The 19,729-nt window shown below is 42.1% G+C and overlaps 1 long non-coding RNA gene across 2 annotated transcripts in view; it reads right to left on the bottom strand.

The window, feature by feature from the left end:
- Nucleotides 1–1,315: 1,315 nt before the first annotated feature.
- Nucleotides 1,316–19,729, bottom strand: part of LOC128349378 (uncharacterized) — a 30,726-nt gene continuing 12,312 nt past the window's right edge. For both annotated transcript variants that reach the window (XR_008318783.1, XR_008318782.1), the window contains 3 exons: nt 6,540–6,643; nt 3,835–3,945; nt 1,316–1,889 (listed from right to left, as the gene is read on the bottom strand). This is a non-coding gene — a long non-coding RNA (uncharacterized LOC128349378). The remainder of the gene's footprint in view (nt 1,890–3,834; nt 3,946–6,539; nt 6,644–19,729) is intronic.

The following is a 19,729-nucleotide window of genomic DNA, read 5'->3' as shown; positions in this document are numbered from 1 at the left end:
GGAACCCAAACAAATATTACAAAGTTACCATAAGCCCTCTCTCATCTAAAGGAAACTAAACCTGGTAGCATTGTTCTCACTCATAATTATTTATTATTATTTATTTGAGATAATTATTATAATTATTTATACTATTTTATAATTATTTATTATGATGATTATTTATATTTTTGTTTGTTTGTTTGTTTGTTTGATATAAATGGGGAACACCCTAAAAATGGAACCAGCCATCAACAAGCACTGAAATTTCTTTTTGTCAACACTTTAGCCACTAATCCAGGTTGCTGGGGGTAACTAGAATATGGTTGTGCTGGTCCTGGGATTCACAAGCACCTATTGGATGGTGCCTATGACATTACAATGAGACACATCACAAGTCCCAGCTCCACCTACCATTTGAATGTTTTGCCATTATATATATATTTCCCCTGTCCTCTCCCTGATTTCCTTTTGCTCTTTAGAGGCTGTGTGATAATCTCATTTTCTCCAGTATTAAACTGCACACACTCAACAATTAAAAGCCAAAAACAAGCACCTGACATTCTCCAGCAGCAAGGCTAGGTCTGTCCCTCCCATAACATGCAGAAAGTGGATTGTTTGATGGGACTATTACTAGTAAAGTCCTAAGAGAAACAGCATTATCATCCATCCCAGGAAAGGATCTGCAGTTATCAGGAAAGACCCTCTATAAAGTCATTCTGCCTTCAAGGAAAACAACTTGCTAAGAAAAACCCACATTTATGAAGAATGTTTTCATTTAAATTATTTGCTGTAATCTCAGTCTTGTATTTGTGCTTTTCAGTATTATGAAATCAGGGTTGTTTCTGATTCTTTTATTTAGTCTAAATCTGTCCCCATCTTCCTAAGCTGCAGCCCAAGTATATGTACCTGAAAGTATATTTTACTAAAAATCATTGGAAATACTTCCAAGTAACTGCTTGAAAGCAGGCTGTTATGTATTCATTTAACAACTCCTTATGCCTAGGAAGCAAACCTTCATTTTTCATAATAAATAACTTTTTGCCGCAGGCTTCCAAAGTCAGCCTTAAAGTTTAGGGGGCATCAGAAATATTAGTGGGGCCAGGCTTCACCACTTTAGTTGCTCTTCATCACAGTACAATATAACGGTTTGAAAATTGCTTGTAAAATTGTGGAAGGGGCAGAGAAAAATTTAGAAGTGTCCAGCCCAACCTATCGCCCTGCTGGCTACAAGTCTATTTAGAAGGCAAAGGGATTGCAAGACTGGGAACTGCATGAAGAGGCGGAACATTAGGCCAAGGTAACAGTCAAAGAAATCAAATCAGAAGGAATCCCATAGCATAAAACACACACTCTGTATTTCATCATTTCAGCCTCTAGATGGCATAATCATTGAAAAAAACGACATACTTAGTTTCTGCTTGGTGGATTTTGGTGCTCTCTCTGAATGATAAGAGAATGTCTTCCTTCTTTCCTTGCAGAGATGGGAGTGTGTGATTATCAGCATGCACCAATTTCATTCCAGTATAATGATTTTCTCACCTCAGATATTTAACAAATAGATTTTCATGGTTCTTTTTGTGGAACAACTCTAGCTCTTAGGAATTGCATTTTCAGATCTTATAGTTAAATATATATTGTAAAGGTTTGTTTTTCTTGTTTTTTATTCACAGAATGTCAGGATATTCTTATATCTTGTTTGATTGTATAATGTAACATAATGCCTGGATTTTTGTAGCTCTCTTTTTTCTGTATTTGATAATAAAATTATTATTTTTAAAAATTGCTTTGCTGGATTAAACACATCTAGTCCATCATTTTGTAGATTCAATAATGGCAGTCAGATGCCTCTGGGAACTCACCATCAGGACATGCTGAAGGAAGCCATTCTTTGTTTTTATCCCCAGCATCTGTTAAAACAGGTATAGTGTTTCTGATCATGGAGGTTCTAATAATAAGCATTTTTGGTGAGTAGAGAGAAAGCTTTAGGGTGGACAGTACTGAAGCCAAACCCATCACCAACTCCAAATGTTCAACATTCAGCCTCTTTTCAAACTCTATGCAGAAAGTGACAACTTTGAGTATAGTAGAATAACTATAATTATACCCCAGGGTAATGTTTTCAACCTATTCCTGTAGTCAGATGAGACATTTACTGTTTGCTTCAAAACAAAGCTAAAATTTGGGAATTTTATATATGCCAATTAGGATCTGGTCTTCAAGAACAAAATATTTTGTGAGATACTGTGCTAGGAGCATAAAAGTATTTTGTTTCCAGCTTATGATAACTGGAAATCCAGAGATCTGGAGACCTATGACATCAGCCTTACAGTGGGGCTTCCATTGCCTCTCCATGAGGGAGAAGTGATGAAGGTTTTGGATCTTTGTCCCCTGGTACTCTTGATCAGATGTAGTAGTCTTGTTCCTAAGAAGCAGCTCCGGACAGAACTAGGGACTGCTCTGCTCTTATTATGACTAGGTTTATGCTGCTTACATTTGTAGCTTATGTGCCAATCCAAACTTGTTAAACCTTGTTACATTATTTGGGGGTGACCCTCCTTTGGATCGGTTTGCATCTCTGAATAGCTCCTACTTGGGTTCTGAGTAGAGAACAGTCAGCCAATGCCAGCTAATCACAGAACCCAAGTTCTCTGGACATGCTGACAGGATTAGGGACCTGGAGTGGATAATGTGAGAAGTTCAGAGAAGACCTCAGTCATCCTATATATTGATGCCCTGCAGCTTGTCTCCTGTTTGATTGACAGATGGCACATTCAGCAGTGTTTCTAATAAGAAGATGAATTTCTATTGATGCTTCCTTTGGTTTTAATAACTTCCACATAGTAAGAGTCATATAGTTCAACAATCTGACTTAAAACAGTACAATTCCAGGTTGTTTGAGCTACCTAGTGAATCAAAGGGCACAGTTGTAGTCTGCCAGACTCTTAGGGACATAAGAAACTGCCTTATACCGTGTCAGACCCTAGGGTCACATCTAACTCGGTACTATCTACTCTGATTGGCCATGGCTCTCCAGGGTTTCAGGCAGAATTCTCTCCTAGCCCCACCTGGAGATGCCAGGGATTGAACTTGGGTCATCCTTCATGGAAATCAGATGCTCTACCATTGAGCTATGGAGGAGACATCCCCTGATGGGGGTGGGTGGGTTTGGGAGTCAGTAGCTGTCACCCTGACCAAATTTAGTTGAAGTCCCATTGAAATCAAAAGGACGAGTTAGATATGTCAAACGTAACTTTCCTTTAAATTTCAGTGGGGCTTCCCGGAGTAAATTTTGTCAGGATGTCAGCCAGTGACACATAGTGTGCCTTAGCATTCGTTCTGTGGCCAGAATTCATTGCTGTATGTGTAAGATGCAGCTGCTGACATATCACTGTCAGTATCATGGGAATTTATGGATGCTACAAAAGTATTAAGCTGAGCTGGGGGGATGTGCTTCTAACATTGACTCCTTCCATTCTTTGAACTTTTATTCTGGGCTTCCCTTGGCTCTGTGCATATTTGAACGTAACGTGAAGCACCATAAGGTGGCCCTCTTTCTCCATCTTGCTGTGAGAACAGGAAGCCTGCAACTCCCTCAAGTGCAGAGGGGCTGCGAAGCTCTTCAGAGAGTTTTGACTAGCAGCTGTTATGAAGCTTGCTTTACCATGCTGAAGTGAATAATTTTCCATTGGAGCTGAATATTTCCAGGCAATCTTTTTAAAAAATAAAGTAAAATAAAGACTGCAGAACACACAGGCACTGCTTGATCCTTCATCCGTTGTAATGGGAATGTATATATGGAAAAGGCAAGATGAAAGTCTATGATTGTTTTTCATGGCAACAGGAGAAACAAACCTCAGTATCAGTTGACTTGATCCTCCACTGATTGTTGTTGGAGACTGGAGTTGGGTGGGCTTGGTGAAGGTTTGTGAAGTCCATACGGTTGCCACAGTGTTTCACACACATCTAAAAGTACAGGATATAAAGTTGGCACCTAAGGGATATCCAGTTAATATTGGCTTAATCTAGGGAGGGGACTTACCCCTCCCCCCCCTCCAGATGCCGATATAGGGCGGCAGCCAGTAATACAAAAACAGCTACACCTTTCTATATACAACCTGAAATAAATTCTTTCTGATAACAGACAGGTGAAGATGTCTTTTCTTTTGCCCTGCATCTGAAAAGGACCTACTGTATTAATCCCATTGCTCTGCTCGTACATTGGGTCACCAGCTCAGACTTGATTAGTGGTTAAATGGCACCCATTCATGCCCTTTCCAGGATCCAACAGGCCAAGCTAGCATTTGCTTTTTCACACATATTTTGGGATTCTTGCTATCCACCCTGCATATCTAAAAATCATACCGTTTCCTGGTATGGCTAAACTTTAAGACTGCTAGACAAAACAACTGCTAGCATAACCATTTCCCCTACAACTGCTATGTTCTCTTAAAACAGCCTCTGGCTGACATACTGTAATGTCCCATCTATCTTGTAACCAAATGTGTGTGCAGTTGCACAAGAGTGCTCTTGTGCAAAATGCAATCATTGCGCAGATGGTCATTCAAATTATTGCATTTTGCACAAGAGTGCTCTAGTGCAATTGCACACTTGTTCCAGAGGTGCTCGTATGTAATTTTGGAGCCTGAACCTAAAGGCCTTTAGAGGCCCACCCCCACTCCCACACACAGTATTTTTAACACATTTTAAATGTGACCACACCACCTAGGACAGACTAAAAGGGATTTGGAGGCCCCTAGCGGGTGTGGAGGCCCTGGACTTCAGCCCCAAAGTCCAGGGGTAAGAGCACCTCTGCTTGTTTCATTACAAGGCAGATGAAACATATTGCAGTATGTCAGCCACTTTGTGTATCAACATTGTGTGTGTGTGTGTGTGTGTGTGTGTGGTGGTGGTGGTGGACTATGAAGCATACCCATTATCATGGATGCCAGTGTTTGAACTAGGAACCCCTGAATTTGAGGACCTGCTTTAGTCTTTAGGTCTCTAAAAAGCGCTCTTTAGGGATGGAAGGGATGTGCAACTACTGTTCCCTCTAAGGCGTACACATGTGCGCATGCTCACATATTTTCTGATGTCCATTTTAGATCCTGCTCAGGTTGAATCAGGATGGCCCCACATTGAATGCATGTGCACGCACACTGCCTTGATACTGCCAGAACAAAACTCATTCTGCACACATATGAAAAAAATTAGAGGCAACACTGTGTGCAACCTGCAGTGGTAATTGGCAGGCAGGATGGAATCTCTGGACTGGCCAGGCCATGTTTAAATATTAAGAGTGTGGCCACTGCTAGATCAACAGAGCAGTATTTTCTGCTGGACTGTGGTTTAAGCCACTGGCCTCAAGAATCCTGAGCTGGAGAAAATAACTTTGAGGTCTGGATTTGAGCAAGGCCATCCATTACCCCAACCTAACCTGACACCCATCAAGGCTCAGTTCTTGAAGCAACTTTGTCTTTGCAGAATGCACTGCTAAAGTCATAATTAACTGTCAACCCAACAGTGGCAGGGAATTTTCCAGGTTCCTGATGGAGAGATCAAAATACCGCCTATTTCAGGTCAGTCATGTTTCACATCCTTGCCTTCTGGGAAATGGGGATAAGTCCATGAGCACCAAATTTCTCTATGGCTAAAACTGTTTGAGGAACGCTATGTAAGTCCTCTATTCTCTGGAAAGTTCTAACAAGTGGTCCTTTGTGTTGATGGGGCAGTGTGCTTTTAAAAAAAGAAGAACCTCTGTAGGCAACTCAGCAAATGATATGAGACACCCACAGAGCAGTGTGAGGGCTATTCTGGGGAGCAGTTTGAAACAGAGATCCTTAGAAAAAGAAGCTTCCTGAATGCACATTCCAAAATGCCTTTTTGTTTGGACTGAACTGCAGTGCAGTTGATCTGGAAGCCCTTTGGGCAGTGCCTTACAAGTTGTAGGGCAGATCTGGGACAGGGGCCAAGGGCAGTCTGTTCTCATAGGGAAGTTAAAGAGCGGAAGTTGTGGAGTTTCATTTAGTTCTACAATTTAAATATATAATCAGTGACAGATGGCAGTACTAACTGCAGAAGGAGCTATTGTATAATTTAATGTTTTGCACATACCGAAAAGCAAATAGCCTGAACAACAAATTAAAGGGATCACCTTTCCCTTGTGCCCAAAGTCCAGGATACAAACATTTCCAAACATGTTGCCTTCATCAGTGCATCCCTTGTCCCAGAAAATCAGCAATCAGATGACCAAGCAAGTAGCATCTAATAGAGGGTTGCTCAACTTCAGCCCTCCAGCTGTTTTTGGACTACAGCTCCCATAATCCCCAACCACAAGTGGCCAATCGTCAGGGATTATGGGAATTGTAGGTCAACATCTGCAGGACGGCTGAAGTTGAGCAGCCCTGATAAATACGTATAGTTCATTATATTTACATCCACACTGTAGTGTGCCAAAAGGATTTGTGGAAGTGAAGCCTCCAATGTTGCACATTGTATTGCACATACAGCACTTTGCAGCTCAGGTCTATGTTTTGTATGCAGTAGCTCACCCTTCTCACCTCAGATCCGGGCCATTTCTATCTCCAGTTCCTCATGCAGTAGTGATAGTTCCATATGTACAAATCTCCACAAAGGAAATAGCAGCCTGCACCTCAGCTTCCTACTGCAGATACAGGAGACACAGGGAGTAATTCTATGCCATTGCCATAATCTGAGATTATGTAAACCAAAGCAATGCAAAAGATCATAAAAATTGCAATAAATTCCTAGATTAGTAATATATATACAAAAACTAAGAATATAAATGAGTAATAATAAAGATTAATAGTGCTTCATAAGAATGCTTAAAACTTAACAATAATGTTTTTTAAACGTCATAATACATTAAAAGTTCTCAGACATATGCCAGTTAGATAATTAGTTCTAGTATCATAAAAATCCTCAGACATATGCTGTCTAAATCATATAATCTTGCAGTTTCAGGTGAGTTCGAGTCCTTATGAAGTCATACACATTTTGACCCTTTGGTTTTCCTCAGTGACTTTCCATGTATTGTTCTCCCAAGGACAGAATCCTTCTAATCCAAATAAATTTTCACAATCTTTTCAAAGTCTCTTCCTCACTCATTTGAACATCTTTCTTCTGTATGGTGCTGTGCCCTTATTATGAAAGTTAAAATCCTTAAGCCACTTTTCCATATATAGGGACTTAAAATTCAAACATCTCATGTAGAGTTTACAGGGCAATAGTTGCCCTAACCAACTTTGTTTTACCTTTTGGATCAGGTTTATTCCCTGTTTTGTTTATGTGTGATTTGTAAGAACACAAAGAAGCAAGGAAAGGAGCCCCCAAGTGAAAGAGAGTGTTACAGTTTACTTTATATCCTCAGGTGATCAAAATTCCAAAGTACCTGGTGAAAAAGTACATACCTGATTCAAATCCAGTAATAGTTTCATTTATTCACTTAAGAACTATTTATCTAAGTTTGTACAAACTAATTTAGCTATCACAAAAAGCATTCCTATTTTGGAAAATTATAAGAACAGTATCAAATGGTGTATCAAACTGGTATCAAACGGTGCCTAGAAAACATACCTGCTCTGAACGCACAACGTGAAAGTATGCCCAGTTGAAAAAAGGTGGAACACACACCACTGTGTGAATTAATCTGTTTTACATTGCCCAGTCACTTTTGCCAAATAAGTATCTTTACTCTTCTCAGCTAAAAAGCCTATTCTATGCATCAGGGCACCACTATCTTGCATTGCTCTGCTCGTATACTTGCTGGGACTGCCAGTCTGCCTCCGTGCAGACTGTGTATCAGATAGATTATGATACTGTACAGTATACAGAACTAAATGTATTGCAGGATGTTTTGTACCCAAACCTGCACCAGCAGACATTTGTGAAGAAGTGTGAATTCCTGTAATGCAATGACGTCACAATGTGTTTCTGTTGAACCAAGTTGTATGTTGTGTAGCTAGTATATGTGAGACTTTTGGTGTGCAAAAACCTTATTTAATATTTAGGAATCTGTTTAGACTCTTCTATTTATTTTATAATGGTATGTTTTTTGTCAATCATATTGTTGATTAAAAATGTAAATATAAATAAATTCTAGTGTAATGGTATTCCCTTAGAACTCCAAGTTTTGAACCTCTCCCTAAAACTACAGTTAAAATCTTGATTTTATGCCCTGAAGGAGGCTTTGTCTCTTCAGTGCATTATTTTAAGTAAATTGACCACTGAATATTTGAAAACTACCTGGGGACAGTGCAATCCTAAGAGTGTTTACATAGAAGTAAGTTCCACTATGTTTACTTGAACTTGAACTTGAACTTGAACACTATGTTCTATGGGATTTACTCCTAATAAGTGAACATAGGGTGTCAGCGTCCAGTAAAAATTGTACATTCTTTCATGCCAATTTGCATGTTGGCCTCAATGCTTCAGTATTGGGACATGAGTTCACAAATCAACCACCTCGTCCACTGTCCATGGGTGGGGGGACACCTTCCACTTTGATAACCTCATTTGTAAACATCATTTGCTAGTTTGTGAACTCATATGACTGAAGCACTGAATGCTTACTAGTGCTATATGCACCACATCACATGAATGACTGAAAGCAAACTTCCCTGCTACATTACATTCAGTGGTTTAAATAAGGCTTATATGGACATACAAGAGCATGAATGGGCAGTTTGCCTTCCTGAATCCTTCCCATGGTGCAGATAGCACTTGTATATGTTTGTCCTTAAACATGTATTTTTACGCCCAATTGCACAACCTCTTTCTGGGGGGGGACTCAGGGGATCAAGAATTATCCATTTTGTTGAACTACAACTCCCATTGTTGAACTACAACTCTGTTGTTGAACTACAATTCCCATCATCCCCAGCCACAATTATGGCTGGGGATGATGGGAGTTGTAGTTCACCAACAGAGTTGTAGTTCAAAAACAGCTGGAGGGCCAAGGTTCCCCACCCCTGGTCTAGGGTTTCTGGGCTGCTGTTTATAATATGTGTTAGTATCTCTCAATAAGCTTCTGTTTCTCCATGTATTATGTGCTCAGCCCAACATGTAAGAAAGATAATTGGGCAAAGAGGCACCTTTCAAATACACGATAATCTCTATATTTAGCAATGGGGAGAGCAACTGGCCCTATTCAGTTCCAGAACAGCATCCCTCCCAGTTGCTGTTTCTACCTTGTGCTTCTTTTTAGATTGAGAGCTCTTTGGAGGTAGGGAATCATCATCAGTCATCATCATCATCATCACCACCACCACCACCGCCACCACCACCATCACCAACACTTTGAAACTTACTAGCTGAAAAGTTCTATATAAAGTATGTATGTAAGTAATGTATGGTCTGCCATCCCATTCCCTTCCACCTTGCCTATGCTTCCTAGATGTAAGCATTTGCTTCCCTTCCTTCCACATAGGACACTCAGGTTCCTAGAATTCAAGTTGTCAAGATGGACTCCCTTTTGCTTCAGGGGCCATGTTCTCCTCCTCGTGTTGTCACCCTCTTCTGCTGTTTCTCCATATGGGATAATTCCATTTGCTAGCCAACCTCCCTAGCAAGGGGGCAGCTGGGGGCTTGATGTTTCCCAGGCTCTGATACCTTCCAGATCTTTTGGAAGAATGTCATGTTTCTGTGCACAGAGCTGATTCCAGGAAATCCACCACCATATTTGTTTCATTTCAAGGCACTGAGAGCAAAGACTGCAAGGAAAGTGCTGATTGCTGGGCATGATGTTCAAATTAGTGAAGGCAGCAAACATGAGTCAAAGGACCAATTAGGCTCTTTGGGTGAGAATGAATGGACCCTTCCTATGTAAAAGAGCACCACAGATGTGATAAAGAATGGTCAGATCACCACATCCTCAATGTGCACTGCAAACTACTTGCTCTCTGGTTCAAGAGTGCTCATGAGGATTCCTAAAAGACTTGTAAAAGTACAGAGAGGAACTCTTGTTATAACAACTGCTGTGTACTTGTGTCTGTTGTCACTAGAGTTGTCAACTTTTGTTATCAGTTTCTGCCTTTGACATGCACGACATTGGCAGCTTATAATGCTCATCTCCATGCTCTGAAAAGCTTCTCCTACTAATCCCTGCATATGAAGCTGCTAAAAGTTTTCACAGGCGCTAACCAAGCTGGTCCACCCCACCCCCCTATTGGCAACACTAGTTGCCAGCCTCAGTGGGTCCTTCCTCTGGCTTAACTCTCTCTGTGTGTGTGTGTTGTGTGTTAGCTCTCCCAACTTAGCTGTACTGGATCGACTTCCCCCAACAAAGAAATTGCAGACACAGACAGACTTGCTAAACTCCACTCTCTCCATCTCCCGAGCCATCTGGATGTGATCTACAGCAGTGATTTCAGCACCTGGCTATTACAGCCATTGGGTTGTAGAAATAGTTTAGATAACTCCAGCACTGCAGTCTCTGAAGTATTAAAGATGAGGGCATTCACCTTTCCACACAATTATTTCTAATGATAATATCAGCGAGCTTGGGCTAGGAACAGCGCTATTCTCTGGGCACTGGCAATGCTTTTACATTGAGTGTGATCCAGCTCTTTTAAGCTAATTGGGGGGAGGGAAACCATTTGTTTTAATGAGGCTGAATCATGCCCTTAGTTTTTAACGCTGCCATGAGAAGTGTCCAGGTCCTCCCTTTTGACAGATCATTATGTAATCGGGTGTGTATTGCTGCCATTTATGCCTTACATGTACCTTAAGTCAGCAGTAAGCATATCTGTGTAATATGAAGTCCAGAGGAATGTAACCTCAGCAAACAATACCCAGATGTCAGTTCGCAAGCTAAGACTGCATAATCCAAATACACTTATGGAATGCACACCCTCAAAATCATACAAGCCTAAGCCTATCCATATTTTACTTGGGAGGTCAGTTCAGTTGGGCCTAATGGAACTTACTGGCAGGTCAGGCCACAGACTTCTACACAATTCCTCTTTGGGGAGCACACTTAAACTGGGAGCTGCACTGAGCTCAGTGGGAGTAATTTGCTAGTGGGAGTGATTTGCATAGTAATTTGCTAGTCAAAATGCATAGGATGGGGCTGAAAGTTAGTGGTCCATCTGGCTGCTCCTCTGGGCAGAGGAGAAGGTAAGGTGGGAGTTTGTTGCTTTGACCTTATCTTCCTCCTCCAAGGTAAAGAAAGCACTCAGAGATCACCAATTTCCACCATCTAGAGAAATGCATCCTTCTGAGCCCAGTGCGAAGGAAAAGATCTCTCCCTCTCTCCCTCCCTCCCTCCTCTCTATGCCATACAGAGGAAAGGGGCACACAAGTGATCCTTCATGCAGGAAGTGCCTGGAGTGCCTGGAAAGGAGGTGATGGACGATACAGCTTCCTCCCTTCTCGGACAAGCAAAGTGAAAGGATCACACTTTGACAGCACAGACAACAGTATCTTGTGGCACCTTAAAGATTAACAGATGTGTTAGAGGCTAAGCTTTGATGGATTAGAGCCTACTTCATCAGATGCATGAAGTGAATATGTACAGTGTGCTTCTATGAATGTTTACTCAGAAATAAATTCTGCTTAATGGGATGTTTGTGCATGCGCACATTTTCAGGATTCAGTGGGCAAGCATGTGAAACTGGAGGAGAAGCCCTGTTCAGGTGCAATAAATAGGAGCTATAGTCACATACTGAATCCCCAAGAGCACACTCTGAAGCCTGCCCCCATTCTGATGTGCCCAGAAATTCCACCACACCACCCCCTCGGTTACAGTGTTTGTCTCTGCAGAGAAATACTGTAATTGTGGACCGCATGGGGTGAAGCTTCAGAGCATGCTTTTGAGGATGCTGTACATGGCTTTTTATAATGCCTGCAGAGCCTTCTCCTAGGTGGCCCCCAAGCTCTGGAACTCCCTCCTCTTGGAGGCTTCTTGATTGACTCAAGTCATTTTGGCCTTTAGATAGAATTTTTTTAAAAATCAGCTGTTTCTCATTACCTTTGGCTCCTGGTGATAGCAGCAGGGGAGCTTTTGTCATGGCTGTATTTTAACCCTGTTGTTCTTGTGCCATTTCTTTGTTTTATTCTGTTATTTGTATTATGTGTTTTTATTGTATTTTAAATTGTTTGTGTGTCCCCTTGAATTGAGATGTGCAAAAAGGTGACATACAAATGAAATGTGCATGTAGATAGATCGATAAGAAACTGCTGTGTAATATGCTAGATACTACATCAGGCTGTTGGTCTATCTATCTATCTGTACTGTCAACACTAATTGGCAGCTCCTCTCTAGCATTTCAAACAGGGGCTACACCAGCCCTAACTGGAAATTGCAGGGATAGAACTTGGGATCTTCTGCATGCAAAGCATAAGCTCCACCTACCACAGCACATTTTACATGCATACTAAGTCAGCCAAAAGCTTAAGCAGAGATGGCTGTGGGTGACAGGAACATGCATCTGTAGGGTCCTTTCTTTCTTCTTTCATTCCCAGGCAGAGAAGGTCATTGGTGGACAAGGCACAGTCTAATTCTGGTCATGGATGGACTATATGGTGAGGCTTCAAAGCAACAAGTATTAGATTATACTTGTATATAATCTATAATATAAGATTTTACATTAGATTTTATAAGATTTTTTAAAAATCATCTAACAGGGCTTTTTGGGATTTCAGGATCACATCCTAGTCTTAATGGGATTATGTTAAAAAGCAAGTCCAGTTGCAATGAATGGGCTCACTTCAAGTAAGGACAGTCCTTTTCTGTTGCTGCCTGGAGGCTTTGCAATGCACTCCCTGTTGAAATAAGAACCTCCCCATCTCTGAAAACTTCTAAAAAGGCAGTTAAGACACATCTGTTCACCCAGGCTTTTAATTAGATACCGTTTTAATAGTTTTTAGTATTGTTTTAAATTTTAAATTATTGTAATGATTCCCTCCCTTTTTGTTTTGTTTGTATTGTTTTATTGTAAACTGCCAAGAGACACAAACAAACAAATGGTAGGTAAGTCAGTAGGGTCCATGCTGTTATGGGTACTATTCACTTAAGTCATTTTGGTTCCATTGTAAAGATAATCCAATAGAAGCATGCGATAAAGATGGGGTGGCCAACCAGAAACTCTCCATCTGTTATTGCACTACAACTTCCATCACCCACAGCCATGATTTATTTTGGCCAGGAATGATGGGAGTAGTAGTCCAACAACAGCTGGAGAGCCTTCCTTTGCCACTCCTGTAATAAAGCCTTATTACCATTAGACTTCAGTGTAGGGTTGCCAGCTGCTGGTTTCTGTCCTGCACTATTAACAGCACCTTGATGTGCTGCCATTAGCAGGTCAAAATACTTATCTCCAGGCTATGAACAGTGTTTCTGCAGATTCCTGCATATCAAACTGCTATTAAAAAGCATAGACCTAGTGAAAAAAATCTGGCCGCCTGGTGGCAACCCTACCCTAATCTGGGGCTATATTTCTTTGAAAGTAGGCCATCAGAGACTCCTCTGCAGATATTCAAGTTGATTCTCACTAAGAGCCGGCACAGAATGAAGGAATCAAACTTTTAGCTGCCATCCATCTCAGAAGAGCTGCATATCTCAGAAAAGTAACATCTCTCTTGAGTATTGTAATTTTTAAAAATCATTTCTGTGGTCTTTTTTGTGTACTAAGTCCCAACTCATTTCTTATCCCTACACATTGATAACCATTTGTTCCTGTTTATCTTCTAGAACTGAGATTGTTCTGTGATATTAAGAAAGACTTGCACAGGTTATTAATTTCAAGTCTGGTAGCTATATTAGTCTATTTCAGCAAGAACAACAAAGAGTATATTTTGGCACCTGAAAGACTAACACATTGACTGTGGCATAAGATTTGGTATGCAATCTTATGCATACTTATTACTTGCTGAAGAGTAAACCTCTTTGAACACAGTAGAAATTAGCTTCTAATCACACATTAATAGGATAGGTCTGCATGTTTGTCTTCTTGTACATCAGTAGGCTGATGCATTAAACTAATGGAGATCAACGAATTAGCATTTGCAGGGTTGAACCTTTGATTATTCTTACATTATGAGGGGAAGGAAGGGCTTTTTTGGAGGGTGGGGAGATATGGGTTATTAGGTTTGGTGTGGGGGTGGTTCAGAAAACTGGCAGGGGCAGGGTTCAGAAAACTATGAGGAGGGACTCCTCAAATGCTTAGGGGAAGATCTGCCCCCTGCTCTCAAGTGTGCTAGATCTTGCGGGAATGCACAGAGAAAGTCTTCCAAGTAAATGTCTTCAGAGTGTACATTCTAAGTTAAATTCAAGAAAGAGCCTGCAATGAGATGGAAGATTCTTTGAATGATTGATAGGGCTCTGAGTAGCATGAGCTTCTATGCATGTTTACTGAGATGTAAGCATAGGAATATAAGGAAGCTGACTTATACTGAGTCAGATCATTGGTCCATCTAGTTCAGTATTGTCTACACTGGCTGACAAGCTTCTCAAGGTTTCAGACAGAGCTCTTTCCAGCCTGACCTGGAGATGCCAGGGATTGAACCTGGGACCTTCTGCATGCTAAACAAATGCTCTTCCACTGAATTATAGCCCTTTCTCCATTTCATTGGGGCATTGTTCCAAGCAGCACTGGTTCAAGTCCCCCCCCCCCCCCGCTTTAGGTGAGATGAGACAGGTAAAGGGCATCTCTGAAAAAGTGAGGGCAGTCTCAAAAGTCCTCTGCAATGTCCTGGGGTGCACTTTCAATTTGCAGAGGGAGATGATTGCACTAGAAGTGGCACAAGAACCTGGACAAGGGAATACCAGTTGCAGGGGAGTGACAGCAGGAGAGAGGGCATGCCCTCAACTACTGCCTGTAGGCTTCCAGCAGCATCTGGTGGGCCACTGTGTGAAACAGGATGCTGGACTAGATGGGCCTTGGGCCTGATCCAGCAGGGATGTTCTTATGTTCTTATGTTCACTCCTAGAATTGTGCCCTTCCAAGCAACCCCCTGACATGCCTATGGGGCCAACCCCATCTTGCCCCGTCCCTAGTAAGCATGCAGGAGATTGCAGCCTTAGTGGCTGACCCCACTCTGGATGAAGTTAAGTTGCATGAAGTTGCATACAACCCCCTTCCTCCCCCTGTATTATTCCTTCTTTCTCAAAGGCTGCTTTTATGATTAAAAACAGCAAGCTTAGAAGGGGGGTTATTTACAAGCCTAACAAAATCGTGGGCTAAATATTTACAGGAGAAAAGAGTTTAAAAGGAGCCAGACTTTCAGAAGTAATTATGATAATGTCCAAAAGAAACAACCCATTCACACCAAGTGGATGCCAGATCCTCAGCTGGTGCAAGCGGATGGAGCTCTTGGATGGAGCCTGGCCCTTGCTGTAAATGCTGGGGGGAGGGTGTTGCCCTCTTATGCCAATAGATGTTCCTGTTGCAGCCCCCATTCCTCATTCATTTTTATGTGAAGGGGGGGTTATCCATAATCCCTCACAACCCTGGAATCAAAACTCAAATCATTGGGCAGAGGGAACCTCCTCTTTTTCTTTTGTGTGCAAGTAAGATAAAATGTGCCGTCGAGTTGGTGTCCTGGCAACCACAGAGCCCTGTGGTTGTCTTTGGTAGAATACAGGAGGGGTTTACCATTGCCATCTCCCGTGCAGTCTGAGATGATGCCTTTCAGCATCTTCCTATATCGCTGCTGCCCGATATAGTTGTTTCCCATAGTTTGGAAAACATAGTCTGGGAAACATAACAGCAGGGATTTGAACCAGCAACCTCTGGCTTACTAGTCAAGACATTTCCCTGCTGCACCATTAGGTGGTTCAGCAAAATGTCAATACATTTTCAAATCCTTTTCTTTGCCCTTACTGATGGTCATTCAGAAATTTACTTGATTGATATCTGTCCCAAAGGTGTCGTTTCATTCAGTCCCCAGTGAACTTTCTTCCCAATCCAGCATGAATCAGATCCAGAGGTCTTGTTAGGTACTTAAAAGATCTGGGCTCCAGGCTGACAGCCCCCCTTTTGATAATTAAACTCAATCATACCCCGCCACCCCAGAATAATTACACATAATTTTAAAAGTTGTAATATGATAATACAGCACTACTATGAAAGTGGAAGCAGCAGCAAAATTAGATGAGGCTAGGAGCTCTCTCCCATGTTCTGTGCAGGTACCGCCACTGCTGTGTTTTCTTTTTGGAAGAGGCATAGTGGAGGGAGGTGGCTGATGAGAAATGGGGATCTGAGCAATTAATTGGGGACCCACGCCCCATAGGCCATGCCCTTATGCTGCCTCTGGTCAGATCATAAACTAAAACAAGCCCCTCATCTTGCTGGCTGTGCAATAGTGCCTTGTGGCCAAAGGTTTGTTTTGTGACTGTTACAAGTTATTCTGAGGGAATTAAGTCACAAAAACAAAAGTTCTTTCTATGAGTCTCCATTCTCGGAAATACACATTGTGTGTTCTGAAGCAGGACATGCTGCCCATACAAAGAGTACTTGAGGGTGCCACCAGCAGGACAAATGGGAAGGTTGAGTGCTCAGTATGGTTACCATGGAGACGCCACCAAAATCTCCCTGCCTGTGGAGTGCATTCCAGCTCTTACCGTTCTTCGTGTGGGACCTGAATCAGAACCTGGGTGTCCATTTGGCAATATTTGGCAAGTCTTTAGGATGTCTGTGAATAGGCTCAGGGCTCCGTATTGTCTCCAATGTTGTTTAACATCTACATGAATCCACTGGGAGAGATCATCAGGAGATTTGGTGCAGGGTGTTATCAGGATGCTGATGACACCCAAATCTATTTCTCCATGTCAGCATCATCGGGAGAGGGTATAACCTCCTTAAATGCCTGTCTGGAGTTGGTAATCGGCTGGATGAGGGATAAGCTAAGATAAGAGAGGAGAGCTGGTCTTGTGGTAGCAAGCATGACTTGTCCCCATAGCTAAGCAGGGTCTGCCCTGGTTGCATCTGAATGGGAGACTTGATGTGTGAGCACTGCAAGATATTCCCCTCAGGGGATGAAGCCGCTCTGGGAAGAGCAGAAGGTTCCAAGTTCCCTCCCTGGCTTCTCCAAGATAGGGCTGAGAGAGATTCCTGCCTGCAACCTTGGAGAAGCCGCTGCCAGTCTGTGAAGACAATACTGAGCTAGATAGACCAATGGTCTGACTCAGTATTTGGCAGTTTCCTATGTTCCTAAGCTGAGACCGAATCCAGATAAGACAGAAGTACTCATTGTGCGGGGTCGAAACTCCAGAGACAATTTTGATCTGACTGTTCTGGATGGGGTCACACTTCCCCAGAAGAAACAGGTATGCAGTCTGGGGGTGCTTCTGGATCCAAGTCTCTCCCTGGTATCCCAGGTTGAGGCAGTGGCCAGAGGTGCCTTCTATCAGCTTCGGCTGATACGCCAGCTGCGTCCGTTTCTTGAGACAGATAACCTCAAAACGGTGGTACATCTGCTGGTAACCTCCAGACTGGATTACTGTAATGTGCTCTGTGTGGGGCTGCCATTGTACGTAGTCTGGAAACTACAGTTGGTTCAGAATGCAGCAGCCAGGCTGGTCTCTGGGTCATCTCGGAGAGACCATATTACTCCCATATTGAAGGAGTTACACTGGCTACCGAAATGTTTCAGGGCAAAATACAAGGCGTTGGTTATAACTTATAAGGCCCTAAACAGCTTGGGCCCTGGGTATTTAAGAAAACATCTTCTTCGTTATGAACCCCACCGCCCATTGAGATCATCAGGAGAGGTCCGTCTGCATTTGCCACCGACTTGTCTGGTGGCTTGTCTGGTGGCTACTCAGGGACGGGCCTTCTCCGTTGCTGCCCCAAGGCTTTGGAATGCACTCCCTAGTAAAATAAGAGCCTCCCCATCTCTGACAATTTTAAAAAAGTCTTTAAATATGCACCTGTTCACCTAGGCTTTTAACTGATACTGTTTTGATTGTTTTTGATGTTGTTTTAGAATATTGTTTTAAAATTTTAAAATTGTTGTGTTTTAAATATCTTATTTTTGTTTTTAAGTAATGTTTTAATGTTGTTTTTATCTTGTTGTATAACCGCCCAGAGACATAAGTTTTGGGCGGTATAAAAATATGTCAAATAATAATAAAAAAATAAATAGAATTGTCAGAGTAGGATTGGGCCCAAGCTCAGTGGTAGAGCATCTACATAATTTTAGAAGGCCTCAGATGACAAAATACCCTTTTCTAAGCAGCCTCAGGAGAGCTGCTGCCAGTCAGAGTAGATAATACTGAGTTAGGTTATTATTGGTTTGCCTCAGAATAAGGCATCTACCTATGAGCAGTGTGCCAGTTTCCTCAGTGGGCCTCTTCTCTTTCTGCACAGAAACTCCATTCCATGAGTGGCCTTATATTATTTATAGATTTTGAGGCTACTCCCTGAAGCCATATTTTCATAGCATCTGGTGTTTCCCATCCACTTAGAAGCCAACCTGGTATAAGAGACAGCCTGAAGGAAGGAAGGAAGCCAGCCAGCCAGCAAGGCAGGCACTTTTTTTACCCCACAACTCTCCTCTTCCTTTTAGAATCATCCAGGAGACTGCTGAATCTTCTACCACTAATTTAACACCAGTCTACCACTGGTCAAGCCCTGAAGGCTTAAAGTAGCCCTGCTGGTCCCAAAAACTGACAGGAGTAAGGCAGAGGACATAATGCACTGCCTAGTGCTGTCAAACCATTGGTCCATCTAGCTCAGTATTGTCTACACTGACCAATTGCATCTTTCTAGACTTTCAGACAAGCATCTTTTCTCTTTTCCAGTCCTACATGGAGCTACCAAAGATCAAAACTGGGATGTTTTCCATGCAAAGCTTGTGCTCTCCCCGTGAGCTAAAGCCCCATCCCCAAAACAGCAAATACAGAAGCAGCAAATCTCAATAGCTTTATGGATTAAGCCACGGGTTCTCAAACTTGGGTTCACAAATACTGGACTACAACTCCCATCATTCCCAGTCACAATTGTGGCTAGGAATGATGGGAGTTGTAGTCCAACATCTGTGGACCCAAATTTAAGAGCTGCCTGACAGTCCTATTACAAGAGGCAAAACTGACAGGCCTGAATTCTTTACCCACCCTGGGAATCTTATCTGGACACTCATGGAAACATCAGATCATTGCCCCAAAGACAGTCTTGTTCATTTATCTGAGAACAACAAGCTGAGTACAATGCAATCTTATACATGTCTACTCAGAAGTAAGTCCCACTGTGTTGAATTGAGCTTACTCCTCAATAAGGGTGGATAGGATTACAGCCTTAAAAACAAAAACAAGAAAACTTCATTTCAATAATGGCAAAAGTGAAGATATACATTTATTAGGAAAACACTTTGATATTCAAGAATGATATACGATGAAAGACAATAAATACATACAGGGCATCACATTTTCTGCAATCTTGCAAAAACACACAATGTGATATTGGGCAAGGATTCAGCACCCTGAGAACCTTATACTTCATTGTTTCAAGAAGCAGGTTTCTAGCCCACATGGTAGCAAAGATAGGCTTGAAATTATCAGGCAATGCCAGGCAGGGTGTGGAGGGGACCAGATCTGAATTTGCAGGGGTCAGTGGATCAGGTTTCAGTAAACAGTGTAACTCCTTGCCTATCCTCATGAGTCTGACTAGCAGAGGAATGATACATTATACAAAAAAACCCCAAACAAAAAACCACCAAAACAAAACAGCAGCACATGCCTATTTGCATAATTTATTCATGTCATGGAATTGAGTTTCTGGTGGGAGAAAAT

The sequence above is a fragment of the Hemicordylus capensis genome, chromosome 3 (genome assembly GCF_027244095.1).
Source record: "Hemicordylus capensis ecotype Gifberg chromosome 3, rHemCap1.1.pri, whole genome shotgun sequence".
NCBI lineage: Eukaryota > Metazoa > Chordata > Lepidosauria > Squamata > Cordylidae > Hemicordylus > Hemicordylus capensis.
This window is presented reverse-complemented; position numbering and strand designations above follow the sequence as displayed.